General features: G+C 62.3%; 3 non-coding genes across 3 annotated transcripts; all 3 read right to left on the bottom strand.

The window, feature by feature from the left end:
* Positions 1 to 2,176: 2,176 nt before the first annotated feature.
* LOC142875857 (5S ribosomal RNA) lies at positions 2,177 to 2,295 on the bottom strand. The gene has a single exon (XR_012923137.1). It is a non-coding gene; the product is annotated as a 5S ribosomal RNA (ribosomal RNA).
* Positions 2,296 to 6,029: 3,734 nt separating this feature from the next.
* Positions 6,030 to 6,148, bottom strand: LOC142875846 (5S ribosomal RNA). The gene has a single exon (XR_012923126.1). It is a non-coding gene; the product is annotated as a 5S ribosomal RNA (ribosomal RNA).
* Positions 6,149 to 9,882: 3,734 nt separating this feature from the next.
* Positions 9,883 to 10,001, bottom strand: LOC142875791 (5S ribosomal RNA). The gene has a single exon (XR_012923077.1). It is a non-coding gene; the product is annotated as a 5S ribosomal RNA (ribosomal RNA).
* Positions 10,002 to 13,592: the final 3,591 nt, after the last annotated feature.

Genomic DNA, 13,592 nt, shown 5'->3' with positions numbered 1-13,592 from the left:
GTGCCACCCCGGGAACAGGACTGCAGGCCCCGGCCCTTCCCACCTCCTCCTCCTCCTCCTCCTCCTCCTCCTCCCCCCCGCCCCCCCCCACAGGGCACAGGGCTCAGAGACTCTTGCTCAGACTCTTGCTACCCGAAGTGCAAAGGGCATCAGTTGCTCCTCCAACCCCCCCGCCCAGCAGACCACGTTGTCCAGCCAGCCCCCGGGCCTCCCTGGGGTGCCCAGCACAAAAGTGCAGACACCCACCGGACCCTCAATCTCAGTTTTCGGATGTTTTTGCCACTCTAAGGACCCGCAGGCCAGCTGGGCCTTCGGGCAGGACAGAGAGCCCCGGAATCCGACGTGGAGAGCTGCGTGTACGTCCCCATCAGGAGGCGGTCCCCACCTCCGCGGCTCTCCCCTTGCGGGGAGGGGCAGCCCAGCCGGCAGCCAGCCGCAGGGCCTCAGGGAAGACACCAGGCTGGGCCCCCGCGGCACAGCGGGGGCACGTCCCCCGCACTCACGCGACTTAGGGACGGCTGCTGGAGACTGCTGCGGCCACCCTGCTGCCGGGTTTCTGGAGGGCTTCCTGGAAGCAGCGTCCACACCAAGCCCTTGGAAGGCCCAGGCGACGGAGGAGCCGGTCAGGCAGGGGCCGAGGACGGTGAGAGGCCGGGCGGGGAGGAGCCGGTCAGGCGGGGGCCCAGGACAGTGACGGGCCTGGCCGGGGAGGAGTGCGTCAGGCAGGGGCAGTGGAGACGGGCTGGGTAAGGGTTAGGGTGACAGTTAGGGCACAATTCACAATCGCAAAGACGTGGAAGCGACCCGAGTGCCCATCCATCCAGGAGTGCATGAATAAAATGTGGCGCGTGGACACCACGGAGTGCCATTCGGCTGTGAGGAGCAGCGGTGAGAGGGCGCCTCTCGTGTTCTCCTGGCCAGAGCTGGAACCCGTTCCAGTAGGCCAGGTATCCCAAGAATGGACACACGAGCACCACGTGAGCGCGCTCACCAGCAAATTGGTACGAACGGATGGACGCCTAAGTGGACAGAGAGGAATCACCTTCATCGGGTGGGTGTCGGGCGTGTGGGGGGAGGGGAGGGGCATACACATCCATTAGGCATGGGGTGGGTGCGCACCGACTGGGGGATGGGCGCACTTGAAGCTCTGACCCGAGGGGGGAGGCTTGGAGAGGGCAAGGCACCCGACCTTAACATTGGTACCCCCACAATACGCTGGAACAACATGAGAGGTATATCAATAAGAACACAGGGGGGGGGCGGGCGCGGTGGCTCACGCCTGTAATCCTAGCTCTCTGGGAGGCCGAGGCGGGCGGATTGCTCCAGGTCAGGAGTTCGAAACCAGCCTGAGCAAGAGCGAGACCCCGTCTCTACTAAAAATAGAAAGAAATTAATTGGCCAACTAATATATATAGAAAAACACAGCCGGGCGTGGTGGTGCATGCCTGTAGTCCCAACTACTCGGGAGGCTGAGGCAGCAGGATTGCTTGAGCCCGGAGATTGAGGTTGCTGTGAGCTAGGCTGACGCCATGGCACTCACTCTAGCCTGGGCAGCAAAACGAGACTCTGTCTCAAAAAAAAAAAAAAAAAAGAACACAGGGGGGAGGGGGGCACGGGCAACACATGTCACCTGAATACTTGTACTCCCATCATCTGCTTGAAGAGAGAGAGAAAAGAAAATGCAATCCTAGAGGTAAGAGACACTTTTTAAAAATAATGAATCCGAAGAGAAAAGTAAAAGGAGGCCTGTGGAGCAGGTCTGGGTGTGACTCCGGATCCCCCAACATCAGGTGCCACCACCAAAGATTCCTGCGTGTAGCCCATAGAACCCCAAAAGCAACGGGACGAGTTCTGGTCACATACTCCCTCCAAATGACATCCTGGCCTTCTTCTGGAACTCCCTCCCCTCTCAGACTCTCAAGGTTTCCTCCAGCGTGTCGGTTCCCACAGAGCAGACCTTTGGTCTGAGACCTGACAGTCCAGATGCCACGCATGCTGCCGCGTGGCGGCGGTGTCGCGGCTTGGGACAAGAGGAGGCCCCACGGTGCGGGCTGGGGCGCCAGGCACCGCGGGCGGGCGCTGAGGGTGGGGGTGACCCCCACCCCGGGCCGCCGCCGCGCTCCCAGAAAGGGGACACAACAAGAGGCAAAAAAAAAAAAAAAAAAAAAAAAGCAGCAGCCTGTGGCACCCGGTATTCCCAGGCGGTCTCCCATCCAAGTACTAACCAGGCCCGACCCTGCTTAGCTTCCGAGACCAGACGAGATCGGGGGCGTTCAGGGTGGTGTGGCCCTAGACGGCGGCGGAGGGCGCCCCTGCCCCGCTCAAGAAGCCGAGCCTCTCTGGGCTTCCCCGCCGCCGCCTCCCGCCCCAGGCCCCGCGCCGGGCCGGGCCGGTTGAGTTCTCCGGCCGGGTCCCGCGGGCTCCCAGGGACGGGGTGATGGGCGGGGCGGGGCGGGGGGCTGTCTCTGTATACACACACACACACACTCACACTCACTCACACTCACACAAGATGCGCCTCCACGGCTGGACTCGCCAAGGTGGAGCCCTCCCAGCCCCCCTCGTCTCCTCGCCCGGCCTCCTTCACCTACCCGCTGCCCACCCCCAGCGCGTCGCTGCCTGCCGCTGACTGCGCACGCGCGGGACGCTCGCCCTTTGACCCCAGCCAGGGGCCGCCCTCCCCCACAACCCCTTTCAGCTGCGCCCCCCCCCCTCGCCCTGTGGGTGGGCTGCCGCCTATTCCCCCGGGCCAGGGCTGGGGCACAGCCAGTGTATGGGGCGTCTCTCTCTGGGGATGTGTCCCATGGGTGGGGTGGGGTGGCGTGGTTTGGGGGGCGCTGAAGAAATCAGTCCCCTCCATCTCCTACCTCTGGAAAACGCCCAAGCCCGTGGAGAACTGCCGGCACCGCTTCGTGGGGGCCGGGACCCTCCTCCGTGTCCTCCTGTGGCCCAGTCCAAGGGGCCTGGGCCTGGCCGGGGCTGCATTGGACCCCGACCACCCTGGCGTGTGGACTCGCTAAAAATCGGCCATTAGATATTGGATTCCAGCTTCCTGGAGGTCATTTCACTAATGAGTGCACCGGAAAGAGTTTCCTAATCCATCTGTGAGGGTGGCAACTGAAAGAGAATTTGAAAGCTGACAGAATAGGCGAGGGAAGGCATAGGAGATTTCCACACCCAGCAAGGAAGACTTTCCCGAAATGGAAGAAAGAAACGAGCAAACAGAGACACCGGTAGCCCGCCCGGAAAAGAGTCTGCCCCTTAGAGAAAGCACCCTGACCAGGTTCACCCGTGGGTGGGTGGCGAGCTAGCGGCGTTCAGAAGAGCGAGGCCCGCAGTCTGTGCGGAAGACACCTGCGCTCGGGTGTGTGTGGCGGCGCGATTCACAAGCAGCTCTAGACGTTAAACCAAGGAGAAGCCAGGGAGTTCCCAACGCCCCAGGTGTCCTCAGCCCACGACTGGCTGCTGTGGGAATGCGAAGCCCGGCTCCTTGTCTCAGAGCGGGGTTCCCAGGAGGATCAGGCTGAAGCTGGGACTCGGCCTCAAAGTGTCCCCTCGCATGGCCACCCCCTTCCCCTTCCTGCTCCTCTACTCCTGGTGCCCCTCCATCCAGGGGCCAGACCTTAAAGAGTCACCGCAAGAGAATCCTGGTCCCAAAGGAGCCTTCTGGGGGACCGGTGCTGAGAGAGGTTGTGGGCATGGCCCGCTGGGGCTCTGCCCGACCCAGGGCTGAGAGATGCCACCTCCCAGCTCTGGGTCCCTGCAGGAAGTGTTGGCAAGCACAGGGCCGGTCCTCCAAAGGCCCAGGTGCAGGGAGCCCAGGCCAAGCAGCCTGTGGAAGAGGCCACTTGCCGTGCCACCCCGGGAACAGGACTGCAGGCCCCGGCCCTTCCCACCTCCTCCTCCTCCTCCTCCTCCTCCTCCTCCCCCCCGCCCCCCCCCACAGGGCACAGGGCTCAGAGACTCTTGCTCAGACTCTTGCTACCCGAAGTGCAAAGGGCATCAGTTGCTCCTCCAACCCCCCCGCCCAGCAGACCACGTTGTCCAGCCAGCCCCCGGGCCTCCCTGGGGTGCCCAGCACAAAAGTGCAGACACCCACCGGACCCTCAATCTCAGTTTTCGGATGTTTTTGCCACTCTAAGGACCCGCAGGCCAGCTGGGCCTTCGGGCAGGACAGAGAGCCCCGGAATCCGACGTGGAGAGCTGCGTGTACGTCCCCATCAGGAGGCGGTCCCCACCTCCGCGGCTCTCCCCTTGCGGGGAGGGGCAGCCCAGCCGGCAGCCAGCCGCAGGGCCTCAGGGAAGACACCAGGCTGGGCCCCCGCGGCACAGCGGGGGCACGTCCCCCGCACTCACGCGACTTAGGGACGGCTGCTGGAGACTGCTGCGGCCACCCTGCTGCCGGGTTTCTGGAGGGCTTCCTGGAAGCAGCGTCCACACCAAGCCCTTGGAAGGCCCAGGCGACGGAGGAGCCGGTCAGGCAGGGGCCGAGGACGGTGAGAGGCCGGGCGGGGAGGAGCCGGTCAGGCGGGGGCCCAGGACAGTGACGGGCCTGGCCGGGGAGGAGTGCGTCAGGCAGGGGCAGTGGAGACGGGCTGGGTAAGGGTTAGGGTGACAGTTAGGGCACAATTCACAATCGCAAAGACGTGGAAGCGACCCGAGTGCCCATCCATCCAGGAGTGCATGAATAAAATGTGGCGCGTGGACACCACGGAGTGCCATTCGGCTGTGAGGAGCAGCGGTGAGAGGGCGCCTCTCGTGTTCTCCTGGCCAGAGCTGGAACCCGTTCCAGTAGGCCAGGTATCCCAAGAATGGACACACGAGCACCACGTGAGCGCGCTCACCAGCAAATTGGTACGAACGGATGGACGCCTAAGTGGACAGAGAGGAATCACCTTCATCGGGTGGGTGTCGGGCGTGTGGGGGGAGGGGAGGGGCATACACATCCATTAGGCATGGGGTGGGTGCGCACCGACTGGGGGATGGGCGCACTTGAAGCTCTGACCCGAGGGGGGAGGCTTGGAGAGGGCAAGGCACCCGACCTTAACATTGGTACCCCCACAATACGCTGGAACAACATGAGAGGTATATCAATAAGAACACAGGGGGGGGGCGGGCGCGGTGGCTCACGCCTGTAATCCTAGCTCTCTGGGAGGCCGAGGCGGGCGGATTGCTCCAGGTCAGGAGTTCGAAACCAGCCTGAGCAAGAGCGAGACCCCGTCTCTACTAAAAATAGAAAGAAATTAATTGGCCAACTAATATATATAGAAAAACACAGCCGGGCGTGGTGGTGCATGCCTGTAGTCCCAACTACTCGGGAGGCTGAGGCAGCAGGATTGCTTGAGCCCGGAGATTGAGGTTGCTGTGAGCTAGGCTGACGCCATGGCACTCACTCTAGCCTGGGCAGCAAAACGAGACTCTGTCTCAAAAAAAAAAAAAAAAAAGAACACAGGGGGGAGGGGGGCACGGGCAACACATGTCACCTGAATACTTGTACTCCCATCATCTGCTTGAAGAGAGAGAGAAAAGAAAATGCAATCCTAGAGGTAAGAGACACTTTTTAAAAATAATGAATCCGAAGAGAAAAGTAAAAGGAGGCCTGTGGAGCAGGTCTGGGTGTGACTCCGGATCCCCCAACATCAGGTGCCACCACCAAAGATTCCTGCGTGTAGCCCATAGAACCCCAAAAGCAACGGGACGAGTTCTGGTCACATACTCCCTCCAAATGACATCCTGGCCTTCTTCTGGAACTCCCTCCCCTCTCAGACTCTCAAGGTTTCCTCCAGCGTGTCGGTTCCCACAGAGCAGACCTTTGGTCTGAGACCTGACAGTCCAGATGCCACGCATGCTGCCGCGTGGCGGCGGTGTCGCGGCTTGGGACAAGAGGAGGCCCCACGGTGCGGGCTGGGGCGCCAGGCACCGCGGGCGGGCGCTGAGGGTGGGGGTGACCCCCACCCCGGGCCGCCGCCGCGCTCCCAGAAAGGGGACACAACAAGAGGCAAAAAAAAAAAAAAAAAAAAAAAAGCAGCAGCCTGTGGCACCCGGTATTCCCAGGCGGTCTCCCATCCAAGTACTAACCAGGCCCGACCCTGCTTAGCTTCCGAGACCAGACGAGATCGGGGGCGTTCAGGGTGGTGTGGCCCTAGACGGCGGCGGAGGGCGCCCCTGCCCCGCTCAAGAAGCCGAGCCTCTCTGGGCTTCCCCGCCGCCGCCTCCCGCCCCAGGCCCCGCGCCGGGCCGGGCCGGTTGAGTTCTCCGGCCGGGTCCCGCGGGCTCCCAGGGACGGGGTGATGGGCGGGGCGGGGCGGGGGGCTGTCTCTGTATACACACACACACACACTCACACTCACTCACACTCACACAAGATGCGCCTCCACGGCTGGACTCGCCAAGGTGGAGCCCTCCCAGCCCCCCTCGTCTCCTCGCCCGGCCTCCTTCACCTACCCGCTGCCCACCCCCAGCGCGTCGCTGCCTGCCGCTGACTGCGCACGCGCGGGACGCTCGCCCTTTGACCCCAGCCAGGGGCCGCCCTCCCCCACAACCCCTTTCAGCTGCGCCCCCCCCCCTCGCCCTGTGGGTGGGCTGCCGCCTATTCCCCCGGGCCAGGGCTGGGGCACAGCCAGTGTATGGGGCGTCTCTCTCTGGGGATGTGTCCCATGGGTGGGGTGGGGTGGCGTGGTTTGGGGGGCGCTGAAGAAATCAGTCCCCTCCATCTCCTACCTCTGGAAAACGCCCAAGCCCGTGGAGAACTGCCGGCACCGCTTCGTGGGGGCCGGGACCCTCCTCCGTGTCCTCCTGTGGCCCAGTCCAAGGGGCCTGGGCCTGGCCGGGGCTGCATTGGACCCCGACCACCCTGGCGTGTGGACTCGCTAAAAATCGGCCATTAGATATTGGATTCCAGCTTCCTGGAGGTCATTTCACTAATGAGTGCACCGGAAAGAGTTTCCTAATCCATCTGTGAGGGTGGCAACTGAAAGAGAATTTGAAAGCTGACAGAATAGGCGAGGGAAGGCATAGGAGATTTCCACACCCAGCAAGGAAGACTTTCCCGAAATGGAAGAAAGAAACGAGCAAACAGAGACACCGGTAGCCCGCCCGGAAAAGAGTCTGCCCCTTAGAGAAAGCACCCTGACCAGGTTCACCCGTGGGTGGGTGGCGAGCTAGCGGCGTTCAGAAGAGCGAGGCCCGCAGTCTGTGCGGAAGACACCTGCGCTCGGGTGTGTGTGGCGGCGCGATTCACAAGCAGCTCTAGACGTTAAACCAAGGAGAAGCCAGGGAGTTCCCAACGCCCCAGGTGTCCTCAGCCCACGACTGGCTGCTGTGGGAATGCGAAGCCCGGCTCCTTGTCTCAGAGCGGGGTTCCCAGGAGGATCAGGCTGAAGCTGGGACTCGGCCTCAAAGTGTCCCCTCGCATGGCCACCCCCTTCCCCTTCCTGCTCCTCTACTCCTGGTGCCCCTCCATCCAGGGGCCAGACCTTAAAGAGTCACCGCAAGAGAATCCTGGTCCCAAAGGAGCCTTCTGGGGGACCGGTGCTGAGAGAGGTTGTGGGCATGGCCCGCTGGGGCTCTGCCCGACCCAGGGCTGAGAGATGCCACCTCCCAGCTCTGGGTCCCTGCAGGAAGTGTTGGCAAGCACAGGGCCGGTCCTCCAAAGGCCCAGGTGCAGGGAGCCCAGGCCAAGCAGCCTGTGGAAGAGGCCACTTGCCGTGCCACCCCGGGAACAGGACTGCAGGCCCCGGCCCTTCCCACCTCCTCCTCCTCCTCCTCCTCCTCCTCCTCCCCCCCGCCCCCCCCCACAGGGCACAGGGCTCAGAGACTCTTGCTCAGACTCTTGCTACCCGAAGTGCAAAGGGCATCAGTTGCTCCTCCAACCCCCCCGCCCAGCAGACCACGTTGTCCAGCCAGCCCCCGGGCCTCCCTGGGGTGCCCAGCACAAAAGTGCAGACACCCACCGGACCCTCAATCTCAGTTTTCGGATGTTTTTGCCACTCTAAGGACCCGCAGGCCAGCTGGGCCTTCGGGCAGGACAGAGAGCCCCGGAATCCGACGTGGAGAGCTGCGTGTACGTCCCCATCAGGAGGCGGTCCCCACCTCCGCGGCTCTCCCCTTGCGGGGAGGGGCAGCCCAGCCGGCAGCCAGCCGCAGGGCCTCAGGGAAGACACCAGGCTGGGCCCCCGCGGCACAGCGGGGGCACGTCCCCCGCACTCACGCGACTTAGGGACGGCTGCTGGAGACTGCTGCGGCCACCCTGCTGCCGGGTTTCTGGAGGGCTTCCTGGAAGCAGCGTCCACACCAAGCCCTTGGAAGGCCCAGGCGACGGAGGAGCCGGTCAGGCAGGGGCCGAGGACGGTGAGAGGCCGGGCGGGGAGGAGCCGGTCAGGCGGGGGCCCAGGACAGTGACGGGCCTGGCCGGGGAGGAGTGCGTCAGGCAGGGGCAGTGGAGACGGGCTGGGTAAGGGTTAGGGTGACAGTTAGGGCACAATTCACAATCGCAAAGACGTGGAAGCGACCCGAGTGCCCATCCATCCAGGAGTGCATGAATAAAATGTGGCGCGTGGACACCACGGAGTGCCATTCGGCTGTGAGGAGCAGCGGTGAGAGGGCGCCTCTCGTGTTCTCCTGGCCAGAGCTGGAACCCGTTCCAGTAGGCCAGGTATCCCAAGAATGGACACACGAGCACCACGTGAGCGCGCTCACCAGCAAATTGGTACGAACGGATGGACGCCTAAGTGGACAGAGAGGAATCACCTTCATCGGGTGGGTGTCGGGCGTGTGGGGGGAGGGGAGGGGCATACACATCCATTAGGCATGGGGTGGGTGCGCACCGACTGGGGGATGGGCGCACTTGAAGCTCTGACCCGAGGGGGGAGGCTTGGAGAGGGCAAGGCACCCGACCTTAACATTGGTACCCCCACAATACGCTGGAACAACATGAGAGGTATATCAATAAGAACACAGGGGGGGGGCGGGCGCGGTGGCTCACGCCTGTAATCCTAGCTCTCTGGGAGGCCGAGGCGGGCGGATTGCTCCAGGTCAGGAGTTCGAAACCAGCCTGAGCAAGAGCGAGACCCCGTCTCTACTAAAAATAGAAAGAAATTAATTGGCCAACTAATATATATAGAAAAACACAGCCGGGCGTGGTGGTGCATGCCTGTAGTCCCAACTACTCGGGAGGCTGAGGCAGCAGGATTGCTTGAGCCCGGAGATTGAGGTTGCTGTGAGCTAGGCTGACGCCATGGCACTCACTCTAGCCTGGGCAGCAAAACGAGACTCTGTCTCAAAAAAAAAAAAAAAAAAGAACACAGGGGGGAGGGGGGCACGGGCAACACATGTCACCTGAATACTTGTACTCCCATCATCTGCTTGAAGAGAGAGAGAAAAGAAAATGCAATCATAGAGGTAAGAGACACTTTTTAAAAATAATGAATCCGAAGAGAAAAGTAAAAGGAGGCCTGTGGAGCAGGTCTGGGTGTGACTCCGGATCCCCCAACATCAGGTGCCACCACCAAAGATTCCTGCGTGTAGCCCATAGAACCCCAAAAGCAACGGGACGAGTTCTGGTCACATACTCCCTCCAAATGACATCCTGGCCTTCTTCTGGAACTCCCTCCCCTCTCAGACTCTCAAGGTTTCCTCCAGCGTGTCGGTTCCCACAGAGCAGACCTTTGGTCTGAGACCTGACAGTCCAGATGCCACGCATGCTGCCGCGTGGCGGCGGTGTCGCGGCTTGGGACAAGAGGAGGCCCCACGGTGCGGGCTGGGGCGCCAGGCACCGCGGGCGGGCGCTGAGGGTGGGGGTGACCCCCACCCCGGGCCGCCGCCGCGCTCCCAGAAAGGGGACACAACAAGAGGCAAAAAAAAAAAAAAAAAAAAAAAAGCAGCAGCCTGTGGCACCCGGTATTCCCAGGCGGTCTCCCATCCAAGTACTAACCAGGCCCGACCCTGCTTAGCTTCCGAGACCAGACGAGATCGGGGGCGTTCAGGGTGGTGTGGCCCTAGACGGCGGCGGAGGGCGCCCCTGCCCCGCTCAAGAAGCCGAGCCTCTCTGGGCTTCCCCGCCGCCGCCTCCCGCCCCAGGCCCCGCGCCGGGCCGGGCCGGTTGAGTTCTCCGGCCGGGTCCCGCGGGCTCCCAGGGACGGGGTGATGGGCGGGGCGGGGCGGGGGGCTGTCTCTGTATACACACACACACACACTCACACTCACTCACACTCACACAAGATGCGCCTCCACGGCTGGACTCGCCAAGGTGGAGCCCTCCCAGCCCCCCTCGTCTCCTCGCCCGGCCTCCTTCACCTACCCGCTGCCCACCCCCAGCGCGTCGCTGCCTGCCGCTGACTGCGCACGCGCGGGACGCTCGCCCTTTGACCCCAGCCAGGGGCCGCCCTCCCCCACAACCCCTTTCAGCTGCGCCCCCCCCCCTCGCCCTGTGGGTGGGCTGCCGCCTATTCCCCCGGGCCAGGGCTGGGGCACAGCCAGTGTATGGGGCGTCTCTCTCTGGGGATGTGTCCCATGGGTGGGGTGGGGTGGCGTGGTTTGGGGGGCGCTGAAGAAATCAGTCCCCTCCATCTCCTACCTCTGGAAAACGCCCAAGCCCGTGGAGAACTGCCGGCACCGCTTCGTGGGGGCCGGGACCCTCCTCCGTGTCCTCCTGTGGCCCAGTCCAAGGGGCCTGGGCCTGGCCGGGGCTGCATTGGACCCCGACCACCCTGGCGTGTGGACTCGCTAAAAATCGGCCATTAGATATTGGATTCCAGCTTCCTGGAGGTCATTTCACTAATGAGTGCACCGGAAAGAGTTTCCTAATCCATCTGTGAGGGTGGCAACTGAAAGAGAATTTGAAAGCTGACAGAATAGGCGAGGGAAGGCATAGGAGATTTCCACACCCAGCAAGGAAGACTTTCCCGAAATGGAAGAAAGAAACGAGCAAACAGAGACACCGGTAGCCCGCCCGGAAAAGAGTCTGCCCCTTAGAGAAAGCACCCTGACCAGGTTCACCCGTGGGTGGGTGGCGAGCTAGCGGCGTTCAGAAGAGCGAGGCCCGCAGTCTGTGCGGAAGACACCTGCGCTCGGGTGTGTGTGGCGGCGCGATTCACAAGCAGCTCTAGACGTTAAACCAAGGAGAAGCCAGGGAGTTCCCAACGCCCCAGGTGTCCTCAGCCCACGACTGGCTGCTGTGGGAATGCGAAGCCCGGCTCCTTGTCTCAGAGCGGGACAACCAGGAGGTGTGATGTCCACCCCGGGGCTCCCAGGAGGATCAGGCTGAAGCTGGGACTTGGCCTGAAAGTGTCCCCTCGCATGGCCACCCCCTTCCCCTTCCTGCACCTCTAGTCCTGGTGCCCCTCCATCCAGGGGCCAGACCTTAAAGAGTCACCCGCAAGAGAATCCTGGTCCCAAAGGAGCCTTCTGGGGGACCCGTGCTGAGAGAGGTTGTGGGCATGGCCCGCTGGGACTCTGCCCGACCCAGGGCTGAGAGATGCAACCTCCCAGCTCTGGGTCCCTGCAGGAAGTGTTGGCAAGCACAGGGCCAGTCCTCCAAAGGCCCAGGTGCAGGGAGCCCAGGCCAAGCATCCCGTGGAAGAAGCCACATGCCGTGCCACCCCGGGAACACGACTGCAGGTCACGGCCCCCCCTTCCTCCTCCTCTTCCTCCTCCTCCTCCTCCTCCTCCTCCTGCCCCCCTCCCCCCCGACATGGTGCAGGGATCAGAGACACCTCAGACACTTGCTACCCAAAGTGCAAAGGACATCAGTTGCTCCTCCAAACCCCCCCGCCCAGCAGACCGCGTTGTCCAGCCAGCCCCCGGGCCTCCCTGCAAAAGTGCAGACACCCACCGGACCCTCAATCTCAGTTTTCGGATGTTTTTGCCACTCTAAGGACCCGCAGGCCAGCTGGGCCTTCGGGCAGGACAGAGAGCCCCGGAATCCGACGTGGAGAGCTGGGTGTACGTCCCCATGAGGAGGCGGTCCCCACCTCCGCGGCTCTCCCCTTGCGGGGCCTCAGAGAAATCACCAGGCTGGGCCCCCGCGGCACAGCGGGAGCACGTCCCCCGAAGGCCGCTTAGCGAGGGCGGCAGGCGGACGGTTGGGTTGCGCGAGACGCTGCGGCCGCCCTGCTACCGGGTTCCTGGGAGGGCGTCCTGGAACCAGCGTCCACACCAAGCCCTTGGAAGGCCCAGGCGACGGAGGAGCCCCGTCAGGCAGGGGCCGAGGACGGTGACAGGTGACAGGCCGGGCGGGAAGGAGTCAGTCAGGCAGGGGCCGAGGAGGAGACGGGCTGGGTAAGGGTTAGGGTTAGAGTCAGGGCACAAGTCACAATCGCAAAGACCGGGAAGCGACCCGAGTGCCCATCGACCCACGAGTGCGTAAATAAAATGTGGCGTGTGGACACCACGGAGTGCTATTCGGCTGTGAGGAACAGCGGTGAGAGGGCACCTCTCGTGGTTCTCCTGGCCAGAGCTGGAACCCGTTCCAGTAAGCCAAGTATCCCAAGAATGGACACACGAGCACCACGTGCTCGCGCTCACCAGCAAATTGGTACGAACCGATGGACACCTAAGTGGACACAGAGGAATCACCTTCATCGGGTGGGTGTCGGGTGGGCGTGGGGAGGGGATGGGCATACACATCCATTAGGAATGGGGTGGGTGCGCACCCACTGGGGGATGGGCGCACTTGAAGCTCTGACCCGAGGGGGGAGGCGGGGAGAGGGCGATGTACCCGACCTTAACTTTGGTGCCCCCACAATACGCTGGAACCACATGAGAGGTAAATGAATAAGAACACAGGGGGGCACGGGCAACACATGTCACCTTAATACTTGGACTGCCATCATCTGCTTGAAGAGAGAGAGAAAAGAAAATGCACTAATAGAGATAAGAGACACTTTTTAAAAATAATGAATCCAGGCCGGGCGCTGTGGCTCACGCCTGTAATCCTAGCTCTTGGGAGGCCGAGGCGGGCGGATTGCTCAAGGTCAGGAGTTCAAAACCAGCCTGAGCAAGAGCGAGACCCCGTCTCTACTATAAATAGAAAGAAATTAATTGGCCAACTGATACATATATAAAAAAATTAGCCGGGCATGGTGGTGCATGCCTGTAGTCCCAGCTACCCGGGAGGCTGAGGCAGGAGGATCACTTGGGCCCAGGAGTTTGAGGTTGCTGTGAGCTAGGCTGACGCCACGGCACTCACTCTAGCCTGGGCAACAAAGCGAGACTCTGTCTCAAAAAAAAAAAAATAATAATAATGAATCCGAAGAGAAAAGTAAAAGGAGGCCTGTGGAGCAGGTCTGGGTGTGACTCCGGATCCCCCAACATCAGGTGCCACCACCAAAGATTCCTACGTGGAGCCCATAGAACCCCAAAAGCAACGGGACGAGTTCTGGTCACATACTCCCTCAAAATGACATCCTGGCCTTCTTCTGCAACTCCCTCCCCTCTCAGACTCTCAAGGTTTCCTCCAGCGTGTCGGTTCCCACAAAGCAGACTTTTGGTCTGAGACCTGACAGTTGTCCAGATGCCACGCATGCTGCCCCGTGGCGGCGGTGTCGCGGCTCGGGACAAGAGGAGGCCCCACGGTGCGGGCTGGGGCGCCAGGC

Source organism: Microcebus murinus, chromosome 14 (genome assembly GCF_040939455.1).
Source record: "Microcebus murinus isolate Inina chromosome 14, M.murinus_Inina_mat1.0, whole genome shotgun sequence".
Classification (NCBI taxonomy): domain Eukaryota; kingdom Metazoa; phylum Chordata; class Mammalia; order Primates; family Cheirogaleidae; genus Microcebus; species Microcebus murinus.
Note: the sequence above shows the minus strand (reverse complement) of the source record. Positions and strands in the feature narration are given on the sequence as shown.